The 7,121-nt window shown below is 44.7% G+C and overlaps 1 long non-coding RNA gene across 1 annotated transcript; it reads right to left on the reverse strand.

Moving 5' to 3' along the window:
* Nucleotides 1-5,443: 5,443 nt before the first annotated feature.
* On the reverse strand, nucleotides 5,444-7,109 carry LOC123624012. The gene is made up of 3 exons (XR_006730049.1): nucleotides 7,099-7,109; nucleotides 6,139-6,319; nucleotides 5,444-5,507 (listed from the first exon to the last, which is right to left on the reverse strand). It is a non-coding gene; the product is annotated as an uncharacterized LOC123624012 (long non-coding RNA).
* Between the last annotated feature and the right edge of the window lie 12 nt (nucleotides 7,110-7,121).

Consider the following 7,121-nt stretch of genomic DNA (forward strand, 5'->3'; position numbering starts at 1 on the left):
AGCTCCTCACTTTCCACCACATGTTGGTTTCAGCTGAGACAAGGTCAGAAATGGTTAGAAGGGGCTTTTCACTAAGAAACTGAAAGAACACGCAAGAGATTTCATGTTCTGAATAATCTTGGGTCTGCCCTGGCCTACTTGCCCCACTCTCCTCTGTGGGGCTCAGGTCCCCATGTCCCGTTTTGGCAGTTTTTGCACCTCTTCTCACCAAGTCAACACTGCCTAAAGGCCCTGAGCCAAGAGCTGGACTGCGGACATGAATCAGAGGGCTCTGTCCTCCAGGGCCTTAGTCTCGTGTTCATTTTGGCTACTTCCCTCTCCTATTTCTGTTCTGCCACCACTCCCAGGAGAGGCCTGGGTGGGGAAAAGAGGGTCTGGAGAGGGGCAGGGGCTTTCCCGGGGTTACACAGCCAGTCGCAGGCTGAGGCGGGGGCCAGGCTCTGGCCTTTCCCCTTCATGCATCCCTCATACTGCCCTGAGGACTTTCTAACACTCAGACCTGACGGAGCCTTCCCCATGCTCAAAACTCTTCAAGGCTCCCACTGCCCTCCTGTCAAAGTCTAGCTCTGAGGCCCAACTCTTTTGTCTTTAATTGAGATATATTTTACATACAGCACACAAATTTTAAAGATAATCTCAATAAATTTTTACAAATACACTCACCTGAGTAGCTACCACTTAGCTCAAGCTAGAAGTTTCTAGCCCTCTAAAAGCTCTCATGTCCCAGCCGATACCCTCCTCTATCCCCACTAACCACCATCCTGACCTCTGCCTTGATTCCTTTTGCCCAACTTTGAGTTTGAAAGGAACCCTGCTGCATGCCCTGGTATGTACCTGCTTCTTAGGCTCTGGGTAGTGGCTGTGAGATTCAGCCATGCTGCTAATCCTTTTCACTGCAGAGCAGTGTTCCGCTGTGTCAGTACACCCAGGCCTCACCTGGGGGACTCTTCAAGCTCTTGTACCAGCCCCTCCCTGTCCCAGCTCCTCTTCCTTCCCAAACATCCTTTGTCATAACTGCCCACTGCTCTCCTCTCCCTCTTGCCCCACCACTTAGAACAAACATCTCCAATATTTGTCCAGTTCTTTATTAAGGTCCCTAAAGGAAGCCGCATCATCAGCATCAACACCAGACTGGCAGTCCAAAGACCTGCTTTGAGCTTTTATGCTGTGTGGAATAGCTGCTAACATATAAAAACCAGGAGAGTGCTTTGTACGATTTACAGGGGATGTCAAGTAGTAAAACTTTCCTATCTTTTACCAGGATGAGCTGGGCTCCTCTTCAATTCAAGTCCAGTCCCCCTCCACTATGTCCTGTCTCTATCCCCTGTTATCTCCTTAAGAACCCAGCTTGTAAGTCCCCTGGTCCACTTTCCCTCCATCACTCTTAAGCACACACAAACATGCCGTAATTTCTCCTGTCTTATAAATATCCTACTGGATATTTAGAAGCATTCAGAAGATATCAGAAGCATTTTAGATTCTCCATTATCCTTAAAGTTCACTATTTATTCACCAAACTGCAAAACATCTGGAACTGAAAGTCAGACTCTTTATTTTAAATATTGTAAAATAACATGCGGAAATCCTTAAAAGTTAGTTCTTATAGAACAAACTCCCGCTACGGGCAAGAACATGGAAGACTTTCAGAGAGCTAAAGAAGTGGGACATCCAGAAGACATGCTGTAAGATTTCATTTATATGAAGTTCAAAAACAGACACGACTAATCTCTGTGCCTGCTTTTGACCAGCATCAACTCGGTTGCTTCTGGAATGGAGGAACTGACAGGGGAAGGGAAGAAAAATTTCTAGGGTGTTGGCATATTCTCTGGTTAGTGGTTACATGAGTATATATATTTGTAAAATCTATTGACCTATACACTTAAGCTCTGTGCCCTTTATGTACTTTACCACATTAAGTTATACCTCACCAAAAATAAAAAATAAGTAATTATAAATCTTTCCTTATGGAATATGTATGAGGAGGCCAAGCACAATGGCTCATGCCTGTAATCCTAGCACTCTAGGAGGCTAGGACGATCACTTGAGGTCAGGAGTTCAAGACCAGCCTGAGCATGAGTGAGATCCCATCTCTACTAAAAATAGAAAAATTAGCTAGGGATAGTGGTGCACAACTACTTGGGAGGCTGAGGCAGGAGAATTGCTTGAGCCTGGGAGTTTGAGGTTGCTGAGAGGTATGATCATGCCATTGCCCTCGTGCCCGGGCAATAGGGTGAGACCTTATCTCAAAAAAAAAAAAAAAAAAAAACAGAACAAACAAACAAACAAAAAAACCCAAACAGAATCTGTATTAGGGTATTGAGAAGTTTCCATAACATAGTTAGACTGGGGGGTGGGGGGAAGCCGTATCTATTCCACAGTGGACTCCACATCCACCTCCAGCTACTGCCCTGAATCTCTGCTCTCTAGATGATCCTGTTCTCTTTGGAACCTTTTGTTCCCCTGGTGCCAGCTCACCACCTCCCTTGATATTGCCACCCTTTGTCAGCCTGTCTCCAGGATGCTGCCCCTTTCCCTGACTCCTATAGGAGGGAGGCCCAGGGACTTGGCTCTGTTCTCTTCACCCCCCCCCCCCCAGCCTGGGTGATCTCGGCAAATCCCTGGGCTTTAAATATCATCTATACATGAGCAGCTCCAAAATTTAGCATACTTGTATAGTTATTGATAAAAGGACAGGACATTTGTAAATTCCTTAAAAAAAAAAAAACAGAACTCTAGGGGGGAAAAGTGTGTTTATATGAGGGAGGGGAAAATAGGAGAAACAAGATAAGTAAAATATAGATAACTGTCAATATTGGGTGAAAGGTATGTGGGAGTTCTTTATGCCCATAATAGCTTTGTGCATGTTTTTAAAATTCTGTAATAAAAAGTCAGAAAAAAGGTGAGTGGGTGAGTGAGTTGGAAAGAAAAAGAAAAAAGAAAAAAAAGTAAAAAGTCAGAAAAAAATCTTTGTCTCCAAACCCTGGCTTTTCTTCCTAACTTCAACTGCTACTGGATGTCCAGTGTGCATCTCAAAGTTAAGATGTTCAAAGCTTGTTGAGGCCGGGCGCGGTGGCTCACGCCTGTAATCCTAGCCCTCTGGGAGGCCGAGGCGGGTGGATCGCTCGAGGTCAGGAGTTCGAGACCAGCCTGAGCGAGACCCCGTCTCTACTAAAAATAGAAATAAACTATCTGGACAACTAAAAATATATATAGAAAAAATTAGCCGGGCATGGTGGCACATGCCTGTAGTCCCAGCTACTCGGGAGGCTGAGGCAGTAGGATCGCTTAAGCCCAGGAGTTTGAGGTTGCTGTGAGCGAGGCTGACGCCACGGCACTCACTCTAGCCCGGGCAACAAAGTGACACTCTGTCTCAAAAAAAAAAAAAAAAAAAAAAAAAGCTTGTTGATTTCCCATCAAGAACACTCCTCCCCATCCTGGTAAAAAGCATCGGTCTTCATCCAGATGGTCAGACTCAAAACCCCTAAGACTTTTTTTATGGTGTACAACCTGATGTTTTGACATTTGTATACATTGTGGAATAGCTAAATGAAGCTAATTAACATATGTATTATCTCACATACTTACCTTTTGTGGTAAGAACACTTAAAATCTACTCTTTTAGCAATTTTCAAGTACACACTACATTGTTATTAACTATAGATGCCATGTTGTATGACAGATCTCTAGGATAACTTTCATTTATTTATTTATTTATATTTAGAGATGGTATCTTGCTATGTTGCCCAGGCTGGATTTGAACTCCTGGGCTCAAGCGATCCTCTCGCCTCAGCCCCCTAAGTAGCTGGTACTACAGGTGCACGCCACCATGCCCAGCTCTAGGATAACTTCTAAGTCATCCCTGATTCATGCTTCCTCTCACACCCCATATTTAATCCCTTGGCTCAACCTTCAAAACAGATCCCAGTTCTCGACCTTTCTCACCTCATCTGTCAGCACCACCCTCTTCCTTAACCACTATCATCTCTTGCCTAGACGTGGTCATCATCTCCTGCTTCCGCTCCTGCAGGCCATTCTCTTCACAACATTGTTTTCATTTAACTTTTCTGTGCATAGATACTAGTCACACAGTTCAAAAAACTTAACACTTTTTTAAAAAGTCTTCCTCACAGCCCTGACTCACATCTATCTATAACCCTCACCCCTATAGGCAACTACTGTAAATTTTTGTTGCTCACTACCAGAGAAATCTTTATAAAACAGATATCAGAACAAGCTGGTCCTTGTTTATGGCCCTCTAATGGCTTTCTGTTACACTTTGAAGTCAATTTCAAATGCTTACCATGTCCTAGAAGGCTTTATATAACCTGGCCCCACCTACATCTCCATCCCTGTAATCCTGTCCCTCTTCTCTTCCCCTTGCTCTGTTCCAGGCACTCTGGCCACCTTGACAATCTTTGGACAGCCAAGACCACTCCCACCTCAGGGTCTTTCACTTACTGTTCCTCAGCATCTTCATATGGTTCATTTCCTTACCTTTTTTCAGGTGTCTGCTCAAATGTCACCCCCTCAAAGCAGCCTTCCCTGACCACTTGTCACTCTCTGTGGCCTCTATCACTCTCAATTCCTTTATCTTGATTTTTTCTTTTTATTTAATTTTAATTGAAAAATAAAAATTGTATATATTTATGGTATACAACATGATGTATTGATATATGCATATATTGTGGAATGGCTAAATTAAGCGAATTAACATGTACCTTACCTCACATATCATTTTTTGTGGTGGGAACACTTAAAATCTATACTCTAAGCAATTTGCAAGTATACATTGTTATTAACATTATTGTCATTATTGCACAATGAACTTATTCCTCAGGTCTAAATGAAGTTTTGTATCCTTTGACCAACCTCTTCGCAATCCTTTTCCCCACAATTTTCTTTTCTTCCAAGTATTTTTACATGATGTCATCTGCTCCACTAAAATATCTGCTCCTAGAGGGCAGGTGCCTGTCCTATTCACCATAGGACTTCCAGCCTACAGCTGAGACTGGCAAATGACTAGAATACCATAACTCATGCAATATATGAGTGAAGAAAAAATGACTAAAGACACAAACAGATCATTTGGCAATGGCTCTCAAAATTCCCAATGCACGTACCCTTTGACCCAGCAATTCCACTTCAAACAAGATATTCTACTGATATTACTATCATAAACATCCAATCAGTTGTAAAAGGATATTAATTGCAGCAAATGTTTATAAGAGCAAAAGTTCAGCAACAGTCTAAATCCCCACCATAAGGAAATTGTTAAATATCATATATCCACATAACAGCATACCACATCGGTAATATAGGAAAAGGCAGCTATCTGGGTGGCTGACTGCACCACTGACTTACCACCAGGTAAGCTGCCTAATGACAAGGAAATAATATGGGCTTGTCCTGGAATGAGACAGGCTCAGACCTGAATCCAGGTCCTGCTGCTTCTTGGCTATGGGGCCATCAGTAAGGTCCTTCTTTCTTTCAAACTCATTTTTCTTCTTCTGTTAAACAGAAGAGGGAGAAGGTTGTAGTGATGTACATAAAGCAGAGAACTGAGAGCGTGGTAAATAGTGGGCCCAAGGTCAATTTAAGGCCCCTTCTTTTCTTTTTTTAAGAAATGTCCACCTCTGAGGGTTGCCTCAAGGTGAGAATGGCGATGGTGGGTGGTCTGGAGTTGAGAAATTCAGATAATAAAAACAGATATCGCCTGAGATGAAGATGTAAAAATGGACACTGACAGACATAATACAGGGATGGCCTGTCATGTGTATGTTGAACACCTACAATCTCTCTGGAGAACTCAAGTCAGTCTGTGTGATTGGTGTTTTCCCCTAGCCTGTGGCAGCCTGGAAAAATAGTTCCACCTGGCACTGGTGCTGGGGAAATGGCAGCAGGGATGAGGCCCTTGAAGGGAGAGGGCTGCTCAGAATCAACCATTATCATCGTTGTACGTCACAAAAATAGTAACAACACGTAGTGCTACTATGTATTAATAAAAGGCACTGTTCTAGGCACTTTCACCCATTTAACCCAAGCAGCAACATTGTAAAGTGTCATCATACCCATTTTACAAAAGGGGACATAGAAGTAAAGAGCATTAAAACCACGTGGCCAAGGTCAGGGGCTACTTACGTGAACTCAACACATGCTCTTAACCTCAATGCTTTGTTATCATATAACAGCAGCTCCGGAGGGAAACTGGGAACCGTTGCTTTAGGAATGGAAAATGGAAACCAGAGGTGGAGACTTGCTTTTATGTGTTCCCCTTTGGCTGCTTGAATTTTGTCAGTATGTACATATATTACCTGTTCAACTATAATTTTTAAGAACACTTTAAATAAGATTTCAAGTAAAAAGTGGGAACTTTCCCCCTCACCTGTGTATCCTCCCACGTGGTAACCACCAAGCCTAGCTAAAAAGGCGCCAAATCCGTTTGGCTGCGCATGCGCTCTCGTAGGCCACACCCTCCGCCCAGTACTCTTGCCCGCGCAGGGATCCACCACCCGCATTTGAATTTGCTACACTTGTCTGGATCCCTGCTGCACTGCGGCCCCCGAGGGTTTTAAAACTTAGTTGGGACCCCTGACTAGTCCGCCTTTCCCCAAACTTTCAGGATAAAGCCTGACATTAGAGGCCCTTCAGGATCTGACCTGCCCACTCTGCTGCCTCATCTCCCACCCCAGGGGGACCTAGAGTCCAAGCCAGTCTGGACCTTTCTCCCGGGGTTCCCTCCCCAAGGGGTGCCCTTGCCTTCAAAGTCCAACCGGACCTGAGCCCTTTCCTAGGTGATTTGATCTAGCAGTCTCCCTCCACAGACCGGGATCTCTTCAGGGCACATGCCAGGTCTGATTCATTCATGTGTTCTCCGCACTCAGGACACTGAAATTCCTTCCTGCCGCCGCACCCCACGGCATCCCGCCAACATTACTGAAGAGGTAGAACTCAACCCAAATTCCCCGGAGCCGCCCGCCATCCCTCCTTCGCTCCCTCTTCTCTGCTGACCCACCCCCTCCTCTCCCCCTCCTCCCCGCCTCCTCTCCCCCCTCCCTGCCTCCTCTCCTCCCTTCTCCAACCCCAAATGTGCGCACGCACGTTGAGTCAGAGTTATGGCACCC

This window comes from Lemur catta, chromosome 19 (genome assembly GCF_020740605.2).
Source record: "Lemur catta isolate mLemCat1 chromosome 19, mLemCat1.pri, whole genome shotgun sequence".
NCBI lineage: Eukaryota > Metazoa > Chordata > Mammalia > Primates > Lemuridae > Lemur > Lemur catta.